General features: G+C 47.8%; 1 non-coding gene across 1 annotated transcript; it reads right to left on the reverse strand.

The window, feature by feature from the left end:
* Nucleotides 1–9,553: 9,553 nt before the first annotated feature.
* On the reverse strand, nucleotides 9,554–9,626 carry trnar-ccu (transfer RNA arginine (anticodon CCU)). The gene has a single exon. It is a non-coding gene; the product is annotated as a tRNA-Arg (tRNA).
* Nucleotides 9,627–17,781: the final 8,155 nt, after the last annotated feature.

Here is a 17,781-nt window from a genome sequence, read left to right on the forward strand (position 1 = left end):
GGAGTTATTCTACAGATAAGTAGAGACATATTAATAATCTCTCAGTTCCGGTATCCTCTTGTCTCCAGATGTTTCCACCGGTGGAAAGCTAGATAGGTACATGAGGGGAAAGGAATAGAAGGATATGTTGATGGGGTGAGATGAAGAGGGGTGGGAGGAGGTTCATGTGGAGCATAAACACCGGCACGGACCAGTTGGGCCAAATGGCCTGTTTCTGTGATGTAAAGTCTGTGTATTCTATAAGTAGGGGGATGAGTCATCCCAGATTGAGAGGGGCATGGTACACTGCAGTGTGGTACAGAGTCATTTCGAACTGATGGTGTTGGATTGAATCCTGGGAGTGCACGGAGTTAGCTACCAAGGCAGCCTTAGGTGCATTATGATTGGCCAGGGAGGTAAAGAGTTAGCCAGGTTGAATTCATTATTCAGTGACCTAACACTGTGATTCCCCACAGAATAGAATATCATACTGACACTTAATGTTAACAGGAACAAATAAAGAACGCTTGCTTGGGCATGAGAACAGCCAACTTCTTTGGAAACAGCAGGAAGCAAGTACCTTGAAGAGAAATGGGGAGAACATTGGAGGATTTTTTAAATAAATAAACTACGCAGGATTCATATTCTCCAGTGAGCAATGAGCTGGGGGAATCTGGGAGCAGGGACATGTTGGTGAGTTGGGATAATGATGGGTGGATATGTTGGTGAGTTGGGACAATGATGGAGTGTGGATATGATGGTGAGTTGGAATAATGTTGGGGCATTAGAACACAGCTTCTTTCTAGTGATTCCATTCATGGAGTTCTGATCCCAAGTGTAAGAGCACCAAAGCCTATGCGTTTCCACCCAGCCTGGAGTATGTTATTCAATTCCCCCACCTCCCCCTCCACACAACCATTAACTCAAGCACAGTTCAGATCCAGAGTGAAGTGGAGTGTGAGATGCTCCTATAGTCACACCAGTGTTGGGTGCCACACCATCTGGGATTACAAACCCTTAAAACATGGGAACCTCACATTCACTGAACTAAAGCAAACCTTCAGAGAACATACTGTTGCCTCAAAAACACTTTTATTAATTATACTTGGTCACACCAATGCCATAATCTATGTCACTTTCAGAATATATCATTAAGATTCCAGGTAGTTAAATCACCAGCTCAACGCTCAGAGAACAGGTCCTGGTCCAGCAAGGTATTGGGATAACTATCTGTACAAGTAGAGAGTCCTGACTGCTGGGTGTTGGGTGCTGTCCAATGTAGAAGTGAGCCAAGTACCAAGTCTGATCCTGGAGTTCGCTGATCTGCAGGATGCAACAATTGGTCTCAGTGACTCTGAGCCAGGGACAGGAACAGAAACAGCCGAGGTTCCAGCTCCTGAATAATGCCTAATGCGAGAGAGTTGTAGATGTCAATGGACGAAAGGATCAGATGTGGCTGTGACGCAGCCCTAGGTCAGATAGCCTACTGATAACTCACTCTCTGTGCTCACACAAATGCTTGGATAAGGTACCAGAGGATGGCAGCTGCCTGTGGAACTAAAACCTAAGTCAAAGCCAGAACTCAGAAATGCTGACTGGCACTCAGTTGAAAGCCAGTCAGCATTTCTGCCCATGGAACTTCAGTGCAGCAACTGAACAATCTCTGCAACTCCGGTTCCTGGGTAACTCCTGCGTGGAGAAACTTCTTATCACACAGCAGTCCTTGACATATTCTATCTGCGACACTTGTAGTAGATTTTCAGCTGCAACAAAAATGGCTTATAATAGGCACCTCTTGTAGATTTTATTGCCCAAGAAAAGCATTATTTGCGATGTCACACTGTCACTGTGATGTCACACCGTCTCTGTGATGTCATGCTGTCTCTGTGATGTCACACTGTCACTGTGATGTCACGTTGTCTCTGTGATGTCACTCTGTTGCGGTGATGTCACACTGTCTCTGTGATGTCACATCATCTCTGTGATGTCACACCATCTATGTGATGTCACGTTGTCTCTGTGATACCACACTATCACTGTGATGCCATGCCATCTCTGATGTCACGCTGATGCGGTGATGTCACGCCATCTCTGTGATGTCACACTGTCATTGTGATGTCACGCCATCGCTGTGATGTCACACCGTCTCTGTGATGTCACATTGTCTCTGTGATGTCACGCTGTCTCTGTGATGTCACACCATCTCTGTGATGTCACGCTGTCTCTGATGTCACACCATCTCTGTGATGCCATGCTGTCTCTGTGATGTCACGCTGTCTCTGTGACATCACACTGCTGCGGTGATGTCACTCTGTCTCTGTGATGTCACACTGTTACAATGATGTCACGCTGTTGCGGTGATGTCATGTAGTCTCTGTGATGTCACACTGTCATTGTGACCACGCCATCTCTGATGTCACGCTGATGTGGTGATGTCACGCCATCTCTGTGATGTCACGCCATCTCTGTGATGTCACGCTGCCACTGTGATGTCATGTTGTCTCTGTGATGTCACACTGATGTGGTGATATCTTTCCTGTGAGAAGGTGGCACTTGAGTCCATTGATAATCTTGAACATAGTTGCGATAGACCATGAGGAATGTGGTCATGTGTTGGTCTGAGTATGAGACTGAGATTCATCAGCACAAAATGATGGCCTTCAAAAGGCTTGACTCTCTTTTCTCCATTTGCTTCAGGAAAGGGTCAATAACCATGAAAGGGCTCGATATTTCCAACGCTACCTTAATTCGCCATACTATTATTTACAGCACTGACATATTCTCCTTCATTTACGCTTTGTCCGAATCGCTCCTTTCCGTTGCTTTCGCCTCCTGCACTTCTCTCCCCGGAGCGGGGACATAGCTGGCACCCGGGGCCAAGCACCAGAGCCAGCTGCAGCACACCGCCAGCAGGGTGAGCAGCATCACGGTGCCGCCAAACAGCAGGAGGATGACAAAGCCGCCCAGACGCCACGGGTCCTTCAGTGAACCGGCCGACAGCGCTCTGACCAGGGGGTGGGCTGACTGCACCAGGCCCGAACTGTTTAGGGCAGCCTCCATGTTGGAACTCCTCACTGAGCCAGAGGGACACGGAGATTAGTCGCCAGTGGCAATCTTCCCTTCATGGAGGATGCAATCCTCCTCTGAGTCACCGTCAGCACGATTACCATGGCAGCCGCTCCCACCTAAGCTGGTGATGCTGGTTGCTATGGCAACAAGAAAATTGGGAAACAGTCAGCTGATAATCAATTCACCCTTCAGGCAGAAATGCTGAAGGGGTCATCTATAATTGCTGAGTATTTTCATAAGGATACTTTGTGGAGGGGAGGAGATTTTGCTTCTGTGCATACACAACATTATAACAGCTTAATATAAATAACCATCACGTTTTACACCATGATTCTGGATAAGGGAGGTCCAATTAAAAGGAAAGGTGTCCCAGCTGCTGTGAAAAGCCAAATTGATGCAAGGCCCCTAACAGGAGGGAAGGCCCGTGACAGACTGTTGCCTGCCTGGCGATCCTGCTGCTGTCACTAACCCTCTAGACCTTCTTCTCTCCATCCTTGCTGTGTTGACAGAAAGAAAGACTTGCCTTTATATAGCGCCTTTCACAACCTCAGGACAGCCCAAGCTGCTTTACAGCCAATGAAGTACTTTGGGAGTGTCGTCATTGGTGTAATGTGGGAAATGCGGTAGCCAACTAGCACATGGCAAGCTCCCACACACAGCAGTGTGATAATGATGAGATAATCTGTTTTAGTGATGTTGGTTGATGTATCAATATTGGCCCAGGACACCGGGTCACACTGCGCAATCTTCTACTCTCACTGAAAAAGGCCATAGGGACCCAAGGCCTCAGCAACTGACCAAGGTAACAGCGCATTGAAGGTGTGCTATCGGTGCCTGGGATAACACATTGCTCAAAGCTGTCCATATGTGAAGGCTGAGTGTTTCTTCTGCAAGAAAACAGGGCATCTTGATAAAGAGTAAACCAACTTTCTATGCCATAAGTAGAAATTGCCAGAGACTACATAGCATTGAAGAGAAGCAACAGGACCAGGAGGTTCTGGAGATACACATCATCAGGAGCATGAGGGTATCTAACAGCGATTTGCAAAGTATTGTCATCCAAGCAGACATTGCAGGAACTAGGATACCCATGGAAACCGACACTGGTGCATCCGTGAGCATAGTACCGGAGTCGCTATATCTCAACAAGTTGAGTGATTTTCCGATGGAGACATTGAAGATAGAGCTGCGAAACTACTTAGGAGAGCAAATACCTGTGGTAGGATGTATCACCGTACTGGTGAAATACAAGGATCTCGCTTAGTAGTGACAGGAGACAAGCCTGCCTTAATAGGTAGAAATCGGTTGGGATCACTGAAGCTGGATTAGAATGAGAGTTTTCATGTTGAAATGAGATTTGCATTGAAGGATGATGTCATCAAGCAGTATCCAAAGGTGTTCCACGAAACAGGCAGTCCGATCCAAGGTTTCAAGGTGAGTGTCAGGGTACAGAAGGAGGCTAGACCACTTTACTGTAAGCTACGTCCCGTACCATACGCATTCAAGGAGAAAGTTGAGCAAGAACTCAAAAAACTAGAGACTGAGAACATTATCTCTAAGTTAAATTTAAATAATTGGGCTACACCCATTGTTGTTGTACCTAAGTCAAATGGTAATGTTGATGCTATGTCTAGGTTGACATCCCCATCAAAGGTTACACCCATAAGGGAAGATGTGTTCTATTTTTCATACATTGATGAGCTGCCAGTTACAGCTGAATAGACTGGTAGAGCAACCAAACATGACCCAGTTATATCAAAGGTGTATGATTACATAGCAAATGGCTGGTCAAACCAAGTATCAGAGAACGATATTTATCCATACTTCGTTTAAAGAAATGAATTATCAGTGGATAAAGATTGTATCATGTAGGGTGTAAGAGTAGTTATTCCAAATAAGTGCAGGTCCAAATTGTTAGCAGATCTTCACAACCTGCACTTGGGAATGTATTTGACCAAGAGTTTTGCACGCATTATTTCTGGTGACCAGGTCTAGATAAATATATAGAGTACATCGTTAGTCAGTGTACATCAGGTGTTTCTGATGTGGAAAATAACAAGTAAAACACTAGACAATTTGCCAAGATTGTTTTCTTCATATGGCCTCCCAGAAAAAATTGTGTCTGATAATGGGCCGCAAATTTGTTCAGAAGAATTTGCACAGTTCATGAGCAGAAACAGTGTGAAACATACCAAAGTTCCACCGTACCACCCTGCTTCAAATGGTGCAGCAGAGCACACAGTACAAATTGTAAAACTTGCCCTCATCACGCAAATGTTGGATCCAAATCCAAGGAAACGGCAGTTGCCGTTGGACTACAAATTGGCAAATTTTCTAATTACTTATCATAATACTCCTCAATCAGCTACTGGTAGTACACCAGCAGAGTTCTTTCTCAACCGACAGCCACGAACCAGGTTCTCGTTGTTAAAGTCAAACATAGCACAATCAGTAGAAGAGAAACAATTAAGGCATAAAGAGAATCATGATAGAGGGAGAGTAAGAGAGGGAAGTATGAAATTAAATCAGAAGGTTAGAGTGAAGCACCATCACCATAAATGGTTAAAGTGGTTACCAGGAAGAGTAGTGAAGTATGTGGCCCTCGCACATATTTGGTCAAGAAGTTTGATCATGGAAAGGTTAGGTTTGTTCACATTGATCATACTTTACCTACAGATGTGGGAGAAGTTGAAAGTTGGAATAATTTGATTATTTCTGATGAGTCAGAAAGTCTTGTTACAAGTAGAGTACCAGTAGCAAATCCTACATCAGATGTACTAGAAACAAGTCCAAGAGAAAGTCAGAACTTAAGTCTGCGTCTGAGTCAGGAAGACAGTCTGAAATTGTAGAGAGTCAAAACGTAAATCAAGAGTTTCCCTTGGAGATAAACTCTCCTCAGGCTCAGCCTAGAATGAGCCTAAGTTCGACACCAAGTTTGGGAAGTTCTGTTCAAGAATGAAGGTATCCTCTTTGAAACAGAAAAGGAGTGGTTAAGTTTGAGTTGTAAATATGGTAAAATAATTACATATCTTTTGTTGTGTATACCATGCATGTTATGTATAATGATTATTTTGTTATGATTACTTCTTCATTAAGGAGAGAGAAGTGTAATATAGAGCGCCACCTAGTGGACTATTGCTCCATCTAGTGGACTAGTGTGCTAATGCAACTGCTGATGTAATTTACAATAAAAGTCACATGATGTATTGGAGCCATCTTGTAAAGTTTATATGTTAGCGTAGAAATATATTACAGACACCTTAACATCTGGAACCTGAGAGCTGATTGGCTTCTCCCACGGCATCTCCGCACAGACTGTGCAGCAACTGAATTCTGCCGTTCTTGCTTTTTTATTCATTCATGGGATGTGGGCCTCGCCGGCAAGGCCGGCATTTATTGCCCATCCCTAATACACTCGAGAAAGTGGTGGTGGGCTGCCTTCCTGATCCGCTGCAGTCCATGTGGTGAAGGTGCTCCCACAGTGCTGTTGGGGAGGGAGTTCCAAGATTATGACCCAGCGATGATGAAGGAACGGCCGATATATTTCCAAGTCAGGATGGTGTGTGACTTGGAGCGGAACGTGGAGGTGGTGGTATTCCCATGCGCCTGCTGCCCTTGTCCTTCTAGGTGGTAGAGGTCACGGGTTTGTCATCAACAAATCTCTTCCATGTACTTCTTGTTATTTTCAGAACATTTTTTAATGAGCAGGCTCGATTTCCAAGGAACTCTGTTTCTAATGATGTGTTGCGGTCTTAATATTGATGAGATAAGAGACTGGGGACTATGGTTCCTGTGTTACTGTACACGGGACGGAGATAACCCTGCTTGAACCAACATTATTGAAACAAATTAACAGGATATGTTTATGGGATCTTGCTGTGCGTAAATGCGCTGCTCCATTTACTATATTAGTGACTGCACTTTCAAGGTACTTAATTAGCTGTGAAGCACTTTGAGACATCCACAGGCCCTCTAGAAATGCAAGCCATTTCCTCCAATCTCGGTTCCTGACACTGTGCTGTGATAGTCTAACATGCAGCACCACTGTGATTTGGCCATATTGAAAACAAGCCCGTCAGACTCCTCGATCTCAGTTCTGTGGTGTAGCAATGGGTGACTGGTCCTGGTGTTTCTCAGGCCCATTCTGTGAAATAAAGATGTTATGCACAGCGCATTAATAAAGTCAGACACAAGCGCTGGCCATTTTGTCTGTGTCTCTGTGACTCTTTTAAAATGCTGCCAATTAAAAGTCATGCATGTGCCACCTTTTTAAAGGGGCACAACCAATAAAAACTGCAAAGTAAAAACAACATTTTAATGCAACTGTAACAAATTAAATTAAAATGTTATTCCATGTCATTTGTCATTTGTAATGTTCTCTCAAGATGACACAGCATTACGTTTTTGGCCAGGAATGACCAAGTGGTCATTTTACAGAGGTACCTACATTGGCTCCCAGTTAAGCAAAGCCTCGATTTAAAAATTCTTATCCTTGTTTACAAATCCCTCCATGGCCTCGTCCCTCCCTATCTCTGTAATCTCCTCCAGCTCCCCCCCCCACCCACCCCCTGAGATGTCTGCGCTCCTCTAATTCTGCCCTCTTGAGCATCCCTGATTATAATCGCTCAACCATCGGTGGCCGTGCCTTCTGTTGCCTGGGCCCCAAGCTCTGGAACTCCCTCCCTAAACCTCTCCGCCTCTCTACCTCTTTTTCCTCTCTCAAGATGCTCCTTAAAACCTACGCCTGTGACCAAGCTGTTGGTCATCTGCCCTAATTTCTCCTTATGTGGCTCCGTGTCCATTCTTTGTCTGATAATGAGTTTTACTACATTAAAGGCGCTATATAAATACGTTAGTGTTGTACTGTGCAAACTGAACCAACTCCAGCTGGAGGCTGCGGAGGGACTGGAGTGCATCACCTCAACAAGCAATAACATTTTAATTTAATTTGTTACGGTTGCTTTAAAATATTGTTTTTATTTTACAGTTTTTATTGGTTGTACCCCTTTAAAAAGGTTGTACATGCATGGCTTTTAATTGGCAATAGCCTGCACTTTAAAAGACTCAGCTCCAGGTAGATGTCACTCATAAGAACATAAGAAATAGGAGCAGGAGTCGGCCATTTGGCCTCTTGAGCCTGCTCCGCCATTCAATAAGATCATGGCTGATCTGATCGTGGACTCAGCTCCACTTACCTGACCGCTCCCCATAACCTTGACTCCCTTTTCACTCAAAAATCTGTCTATCTTCACCTTAAATATATTCAATGACCCAGCCTCCACTGCTCTCTGGGGTAGAGAATTCCAAAGATTCACGGCCCTCTGAGAGAAGAAATTCCTCCTCATCTCCATTTTAAATGGGCGACCCCTTATTCTGAGGCTATGCTCCCTAGTTCTAGATTCCCCCACAAGGGGAAACATCCTCTCTGCATCCACCTTGTTGAGCCCCCTCAGAATCTTGTACGTTTTAATAAGATCATCTCTCATTCGTACAAAACTAAGAACTTACAAGAAAGAACTGATTCCCGTCATTGGTAGTGCTACTGTAAAGGTCTCTTACAATGGAGAGGTGCACAAGCTACCACTCTGGATGGTCCCACGCTGTTCGGCAGGAGCTGGCTGGGAAAGATACACGGGAACTGGGACGATGTCCGAGCGCTATCGCCCGCTGATGACATTTCGTGTGCCCCGGTTTTAAACAAATTCCCTTCGCTGTTCGAAACAGGCATCGAGAAATTCCAAGGAGCAAAAGTGCAGATCAACCTAATTCCGGGGGCGGGACCCATCCCACACAAGGCAAGAGCAGGACCGTACACGATGAGAGAAAGGGTAGAGATCGAGCTAGACCGGTTGCAACAAGAGGGCATCATTTCACCGATCGAGTTCAACGAGTGGGCCAGCCCGATCGTTCCTGTCCTCAAGGGAGACAGCACTGTCAGAATCTGTGGCGACTACAAAGATGCCAGATTGGTGCAGGCGGGAGGCTGCTTACTGCGACTTAGCCGCCAGTGGGCGGTTCCCAGCAGTACTCCCCTCCCGCCCGTTGCAGCCACCAATATCGGGGCCTCTCTCTCTCTCAGGGAGGTGCTAATGGGTTAAGAATGTGCAGAACTGCCGACACTTTGTCTTCCAATTGTGTGAGAGGTGGTTCCCAATGAACAATTCAATTACCTCTAAGCAGCCTGGGGTTTAACAGCACCTCCCTCACTATTGTATTGATTAGGTTATAAGCCCGAAGTGATAATATGGGGCATAACCTTCCAAGCTCGCGGCAGCTGACACTTTAGGCTAATGTTCCTTTTAACCTGTGGCCCGTTATTTTAACTGTTCGCAACACTGAACTGTCCCTAAGTCTGAACACCGCTGCTCAGAACCCCTTCCTCCTGTGTCTGATCTCGTATTCCTCACTCCCCATCATGGGGAGAATTTAATTTGCAGGCACTTATATAATTATCAATTTAATCTGTATATTTATTTTGGCCAGTAAAGTTATTTAAAATTGACATCACCCCAGATGGGACTCGAACCCACAATCCCTGGCTTAGGAGGCCAGTGCCTTATCCATTAGGCCACTGGGGCTGTACAGGGAACAAACTGGTAGAAACAGTAAATCTTTCTGACTGTTTCAACACAGAACACACCCCACAAGGGTTACAATGGATCCAGACATGCAGCCCACTCGAGCCCACCCTCTCCAGTTATTGCACAGGCTGCAGTACTGATGGTTCTGTCGATTAGTTCTACTCCAGCGGGGAGCTTGTTGACTGTGAGGTGGAGCATGGCGGCGAGGAAGATTGAGAAGAGGGTTGGAGCAATAACGCAGCCCTGTTTGACCCCAGTCCGGACGTGGATTGGGTCTGTGATGGATCCGTTGGTAAGGATCACGGCCTGCATGTCATCGTGAAGTAGGCGAAGGATGTTGACAAACTTTTGGGGGCATCCGAAACGGAGGAGGACGCTCCATAGACCCTCACGGTTAACAGTGTCAAAGGACTTTGTAAGATCGAAAAAGGCCATGTATAAGGGCTGGCGCTGCTCCCTACATTTTTCCTGCAGCTGTCGCGCTGCAAAGATCATGTCTGTTGTGCCCCGTAGGGGACGAAATCTGCATTGTGATTCCGAGAGGAGCTCCTCGGCCACAGGGAGAAGACGATTGAGGAGAACTCTAGCGACTACTTTCCCAGTGGCTGATAGCAGGGAGATTCCCCTGTAGTTGCCGCAATCAGACTTGTCCCCTTTTTAAAAACGAACCAAAGGTGGGCAGTGGAACCGTTATAAGGACACCCTCAAAGCCTCCCTGGTAAAGTGCGACATCACCACTGACACCTGGGAGGTGGAGAAAGTCCATCCGGGAGGGCGTTGAATTCTTCGAGTCTCGACGCAAAGAGCAGGAAGAGGCAGCGGAAGGAGCGTGCAGCAAACCTGCCCCACCGACCCCCTCCCTCAACAAATGTCTGTCCCACCTGTAACAGGGTCTGTAGCTCTCGTATCGGACTGTTCAGCCATCAAAGAACTCACTTTGGGAGTGGAAGCAAATCCTCCTCGATTCCGAGGGACTGCCCATGATGATGATGAGTCCTGATGAATCCGACAATGTATTTCCAGCATTTTCTGTTCTGATCTGCTATTGCTCCAGTTTGCTCACCCAGGAATGCTTTGAGTTATATCTGCTCAGATTCCACTAACACTCTTTCCTCAATTACAATATGTAGAATTAGAGGGCAGTTGAGGAGAACTTTTTTCACCCAGAGGGTGGTGGGGGTCTGGAACATACTGCCTGAAAGGGTAGGAGAAAGAAGAAAAAAAGACTTGCATTTATATAGCATCTTTCACAACCACCGGACGTCCCAAAGGCTTTACAGCCAAAGAAGTACTTTTGGAGTGTAGTCACTGTTGTAATGTGGGAAACGCGGCAGCTGATTTGCGCACAGCAAGCTCCCACAAACAACAATGTGATAATGGCCAGATAATCTGTTTTTGTTATGTTGATTGAGGGATAAATATTGGCCAGGACACCGGGGATAACTCCCCCTGCTCTTCTTCAAATAGTGCCATGGGATCTTTTACGTCCACCTGAGAGAGCAGACAGGGCCCCGGTTTAACGTCTCATCTAAAAGACAGTGCAGCACTCCCGCAGAACTGCACTGGTAGATGCAGAAACACTCATTGCATTTAAAAAGTACTTGGATGTGCATTTGAAGTGCCGAAACCTACAGTACTACGGACCAAGAACTGGAAAGTGGGATTAGGCTGGATGGCTTTTTTGTCCGGGGTCGAATGGTCTCCTTCTGTGCCGTAAACTTCAATGATTCTAACAGTGACTACAATTCAATAGTACTTTGTTATGTACGTAATAAAGGTTCACACTGAGTACTGTTTAACTAAGCAAGGTACAACCTTGCTTCAGCTTCATTTTGGCCCAAAGTGCCTGACTCACAAAATGGCTGGCTTTTTATACCAGAGCAGCACCATGTGCGTGCTGCCCAGTGGCCTCCAGCAATAACACCATCTGGTGGCTACAACCAGCATGTACATACATGACCTACTTCATTGGCTGTAAAGTGCTTTGGGACGTCTTAGGTTATGCAAGGCGCTCTGGAAATGCAAGTCTTTCTTTTCCGAAGGATTTAAAAAAAATATCTCATCATAGGTGGTCCCTCGAACGAGGATGACTTGCTTCCACAAGTTTACAGATGTTTCAATGAAGGACCCGATGTTCCAGGCCTGAACTCCATTTGAGGGGGTGGAAGATGCCTGTGCGTGGATTTTTTTAACGTGTGGTGACCGTTGCACACCAGCCAACACACGGGCTTGACAGAGCTAGGCCTTTATCCAGTGGCAAGGGTTAACCAGGACAACTGGAGACCTGCTCTGCTGCACGGACTGTGGGCTGCCGTCTTTCGGTTGGGACGTTAAACCGAGGCCCCGTCTGCTCTCTCAGGTGGATGTAAAAGATCCCAAAGCACTATTTTGAAGAAGAGCAGTGGAGTTCTCCCCGGTGTCCTGACTAATATTTATCCCTCAACCAACATCACTAAAACAGATTATCCGGTCATTATCACATTGCTGTTTGTGGGAGCTTGCAGTGCACAAATTGGCTGCCGCGTTTCCCACATTACAACAGTGACTGCACTCCAAAAGTACTTCATTGGCTGTAAAGCGCTTTGAGATGTCCGGTGGTCATGAAAGGTGCTATATAAATGCAAGTCTTTCTTTCTTTCAATGAAGTACTTTTGGCGTGTAGTCACTGTAGTAATGTTGGAAACAGGGCAGCCAATTTGCGCACAGCAAGCTCCCACAAGCAGCAATGTGATAATGACCAAATAATCTGTTTTTAGTGATGTTGATTGAGGGATAAATATTGGCCCCAGGACACCGGGGAGAACTCCCCTGCTGTTTTTCGAATAGTGCCATGGGATCTTTTACCTCAACCTGAGAGAGCAGACGGGGCCTCGGTTTAATGTCTCCTCCGAAAGACGGCACCTCCGACAGTGCAGATGTAGGGTGGGTTGGGGGTGGGGGGTGGGTGCAGAGAACAGGATCCGGCTCATCCGTGATGACCCCCATGGCCAAATAGCCTGCTGACTGTCCCTTGCCTGGACTCACAGATCGAGGCTGGGGTTGGATTGCTTGCATAATCCAACCCCAGCGTAAGACTGAGGTTTCTGAAGGGGATGGAAGACATGCTGAAAAATAAATGGGCCCGCTCCTTAGATATGCAACGGGAAAGGTTTGTTCCAGAAGTGTAAACGAGATGAAAATGATGTGCCGTTCTCCTGTTATTCCACAGCCCCGTCATTAAAAAATGGGCCCAGGTACAGAGGAGTGTGAAGGTCGGGGGGGGATGAGCAGTGAACGTTTATGGCGTAGGTGCAGCAACAGATCGTGGCGTAGGAGCGGTGAGAGAATGTGGCGGAGGTGTGGTGATTGTTTAAGTGGTGGAGGAGTGGTGTGAGTTTGTGGCGGAGGAGCGGCGAGAGATTGTGGCAAATGAGGATACGGGGCCCAGAAGCGGCGAGGGCCCAAGTACTGCACTGGAGTGTCAGCCTAGATTGTTTTGTACTTAAAGTTCTGGAGTGAGATTTTAACCCACAACCTTCTGACTCAGAGGCGAGAGAGCGACCCACTGAGCCACGGACGCCCTGAGATTGTGCAAGGCGCTACAGAAATGCAAGTTCTTTCTTTTTTATGCATACTTTCACTGGGCAACGATCAGGAACAAGAACCCTGGCTGGGTTTTGTTTTTGTCCCTCGATCGGGGCCACTCAGACTGAACGTAGTGTTGCTACCACCAGCTCTGCTAAGAGCAGCCTCCTCATCACATCGGACCTATGACCTGTCATCATCATAGGCAGTCCCACTCTTAAAATGAGTCCTTAGGTGACTGAACAGTCCACTACGAGAGCCACAGTCTCTGCCACAGGTGGGACAGACAGTGGTTGAGGGAAAGGGAGGGTGAGACTGGTTTGCCGCACGCTCCTTCCGCTGCCTGCGCTTGTTTTCTGCACGCTCTCGGCGACGAGACTCGAGGTGCTCAGCGCCCTCCCAGATGCTCTTCCTCCACTTTAGGGCGGGCTTTGGCCAGGGACTCCCAGGTGTTGGTGGGGATGTCGCACTTTACCAGGGAGGCTTTAGGGGTGTCCTTGTAACGTTTCCTCTGTCCACCTTTGGCTCGTTTGCCATGAAGGAGTTCCGAGTAGAGCGCTTGCTTTGGGAGTCCCGTGTCTGGCATCCGATACGGTGCAATTCAACACTGGGTAGTGCTTTTACTCACTGAGCAACGGCTCTCACTGGGGCTCTTAAAAAAATGCACAATCCGTGCCCGCCCCCCCGCCTTCCCATCGAGCCCCGGCTGGTATTACATTTTGTAATAAAGTGAACACTGCCTGGCTGCCTGGAGAGTAACACGGAGCATCTGGGGGAGAGATCACAAGACAATGGACAGATGGCTCGGGGAGCGGTGCGAGGCAGTGGTGTATGAAAGGAATGCTCACCGCGTGAATGAGACGGCAAATCACTTTACAGCATATCTGCGAATCATGCATACAGGAATCACGGAGCCTCCTGTGTAACCGCAGCTGAAATAATACTGGCCACGAGGAGGGGATGAAAGAATAATCAGGAAAATTCCACATCTCTCACGCCAGATATTTCATTTGTAAAACAAGCAATTTTCTTCTGCCCGGGTATAATTCCCCACAATCCAGGATAAACGCCAGTGGTGTGAAATATCCACCAGCGCCAGACAGAGAGCCAGACAGTGAGAGCACCAGACAGAGAGCACCAGACAGGAAGAGCCAGACAGAGACGGCCAGACAGACAGCGCCAGATAGAGAGAGCCAGACAGACAGAGCCAGACAGACAGAGCCAGACAGAGAGCCAGACAGACAGAGCCAGAGAGTGAGAGCCAGACAGTGAGAGCCAGACAGAAAGAGCCAGACAGAGAGAGCCAGACAGAGAGAGCCAGACAGTGAGCCAGACAGTGAGAGCTCCAGACAGAGAGCACCAGACAGGAAGAGCCAGACAGAGAGGGCCAGACAGAGAGCCAGACAGGGAGAGCCAGATAGAGAGAGCCAGACAGAGAGCCAGACAGTGAGCCAGACAGAGAGAGCCAGACAGGAAGCCAGACAGTGAGCCAGACAGTGAGCCAGACAGTGAGCCAGACAGGGAGAGCCAGACAGAGAGGGTTAGACAGTGAGCCAGACAGAGAGGGCCAGACAGTGAGCCAGATAGAGAGGGCCAGACAGTGAGCCAGACAGAGAGGGCTAGACAGTGAGCCAGACAGAGAGGGCCAGACAGAGAGCCAGACAGTGAGCCAGACAGAGAGGGCCAGACAGAGAGGGCCAGACAGAGAGCCAGACAGAGAGGGCCAGACAGAGAGGGCCAGACAGAGAGCCAGACAGAAAGCCAGACAGAGAGAGCCAGTCAGTGAGGGCAAGACAGAACTTCAGTCGGAGAGCCAGACAGGTGTCGGTGGGGATGTTGCATTTTATCAATGAGGCTTTGAGGGTGTCCTTGAAGCGTTCCCTCTGCCCACCTGGGGCTCGCTTGCCGTGTCGAAGCTCCGAGTAGAGCGCTTGCTTTGGGGATCTCCTGACGGACATGCGGACAATGTGGCCCGTCCATTGGAGCTGGTCGAGAGTGGTCAGTGCTTCGATGCTGGGGATGTTGGCCTGAGCAAGAATACTGACGTTAGTGCGTCTCCACGAGCCCGCACTCTCGAACCCTGAGTGGACTATCATAGGAGATTAACTGGTAATATTACATTCTAACATCTGCACATAATACCTGTCAATTGTATAGTTAACAATTCCTCTGTCCACATATATATAATAAAACTTCCTGTGTAAACACCTCCCCTCCACTGGAGGCGCTGGTGTTCCACCACTGGCAGGCGGTGTAACAACAGAGTCACAAGTTCACATTGGCAGCTTCCATTATAGATATGAACATTGGAATTTATATTACAAATATAAAAGGACTGAATGTACGAGCTTTCATCATCATCATAGGCGGTCCCTCAAGCGAGGATGACTTGCTTCCACAAGAGTTCACAGATGTTTCAGTGAAGGACCCGATGTTCCAGTCCTGAACTCCACTTGAGGGGTTGGAAGATGCCTGTGTGTGGATTTTTTTAACGTGTGGTGACCGTTGCACATCAGCCACCACACGGGCTCGACAGAACTAGGCCTTTATCCAGTGGCAAGGGTTAACCAGGACGACTGGAGACCTGCTCTGCTGCACGGACCTAGTGCGCGCACATATCGCAGTGTGGGCTGACCCGTGCTGCCCCTGGGCCCTCGGCTCTTCTGGGCCCTGAACCCTCATTCGCCGCTCCTCCGCCCATGATGCTCCAGGGCTCAGCGTTCCAGCTCGATTTATAGCCCCGACCTGCGGTGGTGTTCTCGCACAGGTCGGGGCAGCCCATGATGTACGAGCTTTAAATGTGGACTGAATCACATCTACAAACCCTGGTACAATTATCCTGAGCCACTAATCCCATTTCAACAACAACAACAACTTGCATTAATATAGCACCTTTAACATAGTAAAGCGCCCCAAGGCACTTCACACAGGGGTGTTCTCAGACAGAATCTGACACCGAGCCACGTTAGGGGATCTTAGGGCAGGTGACGAAAGCTTGATCAAAGAGGTAGGTTTTAAGGAGCGTCTTAAAGGAGGAGAGAGAGGCGGAGGGAGAGGTTTAGGGAGGGAGTCCCAGAGCTTGGGGCCCAGGCAGCTGAAGGCACGGCCACCGATGGTGGAGCGATGGAAATCGGGGATGGTCACGAGGGAGATCCAATGCTCAGAAGACAGACTCCTGTCAGAGTTCCGCGATGACTGAAAGTGGGCCCCTCAACACTCATATTTCATGGTGACATGACAGCTTAAAAGGAAAGTGTACTCTGGTGAACTGCTGTATAACCCTTCACGTTATAAAGAAAGTCTTGCATTTCTTTAGCACCTTTTTATCTGAATGGTGACAGATTAGGAAAAGGGGAGGTGCAAAGAGACCTGGGTGTCATGGTACATCAGTCATTGAAGGTTGGCATGCAGGTGCAGCAGGCGGTTAAGAAAGCAAATGGCATGTTGGCCTTCATAGCAAGGGGATTTGAGTACAGGGGCAGGGAGGTGTTGCTACAGTTGTACAGGGCATTGGTGAGGCCACACCTGGAGTATTGTGTACAGTTTTGGTCTCCTAACCTGAGGAAGGACATTCTTGCTATTGAGGGAGTGCAGCGAAGGTTCACCAGACTGATTCCCGGGATGGCGGGACTGACCTATCAAGAAAGACTGGATCAACTGGGCTTGTATTCACTGGAGTTCAGAAGAATGAGAGGGGACCTCATAGAAACGTTTAAAATTCTGACGGGGTTAGACAGGTTAGATGCAGGAAGAATGTTCCCAATGTTGGGGAAGTCCAGAACCAGAGGTCACAGTCTAAGGATAAGGGGTAAGCCATTTAGGACCGAGATGCGGAGGAACTTCTTCACCCAGAGAGTGGTGAACCTGTGGAATTCTCTACCACAGAAAGTTGTTGAGGCCAATTCACTAAATATATTCAAAAAGGAGTTAGATGAGGTCCTTACTACTAGGGGAATCAAGGGGTATGGCGAGAAAGCAGGAATGGGGTACTGAAGTTGAATGTTCAGCCATGAACTCATTGAATGGCGGTGCAGGCTAGAAGGGCCGAATGGCCTACTCCTGCACCTATTTTCTATGTTTCTATGTTTCACAACCACCGGACGTCTCAAAGTGCTTTACTGCCAATGAAGTACTTTTGGAGTGCAGTCACTGTTGTGATGTGGGAAACGCGGCAGCCAATTTGCGCATAGCAAGCTCCCACAAACAGCAATGTGATAATGACCAGATAATCTGTTTTTATTATGTCAATTGAGGAATAAATATTGGCCCAGGACACCGGGGAGAACTCCCCTGCTCTTCTTCAAAATAATGCCATGGAATCTTTTACATCCACCTGAGAGAGCAGACGGGGCCTCGGTTTAACATCTCGCCTGAAAGGCAGCACCTCCGACAGTGCAGCACTCTCTCAGCACTGCACTGGGAGTGTCAGCCTAGATTTTTTGTACTCAAGTTCCTGAAGGGGGACCTGAACCCACAACCGTTGGACTCAGAGGTGAGAGTGCTGCCCACTGAGCCACAGCTGAGTCCCATTGGCGAGAGCATGCAGAAATCAAGCACAGGCAGCGGAAAGAGCGTGCGGCAAACCAGT

The sequence above is a fragment of the Pristiophorus japonicus genome, chromosome 19, assembly GCF_044704955.1.
Source record: "Pristiophorus japonicus isolate sPriJap1 chromosome 19, sPriJap1.hap1, whole genome shotgun sequence".
In the NCBI taxonomy this organism is placed as follows: Eukaryota; Metazoa; Chordata; class Chondrichthyes; family Pristiophoridae; genus Pristiophorus; species Pristiophorus japonicus.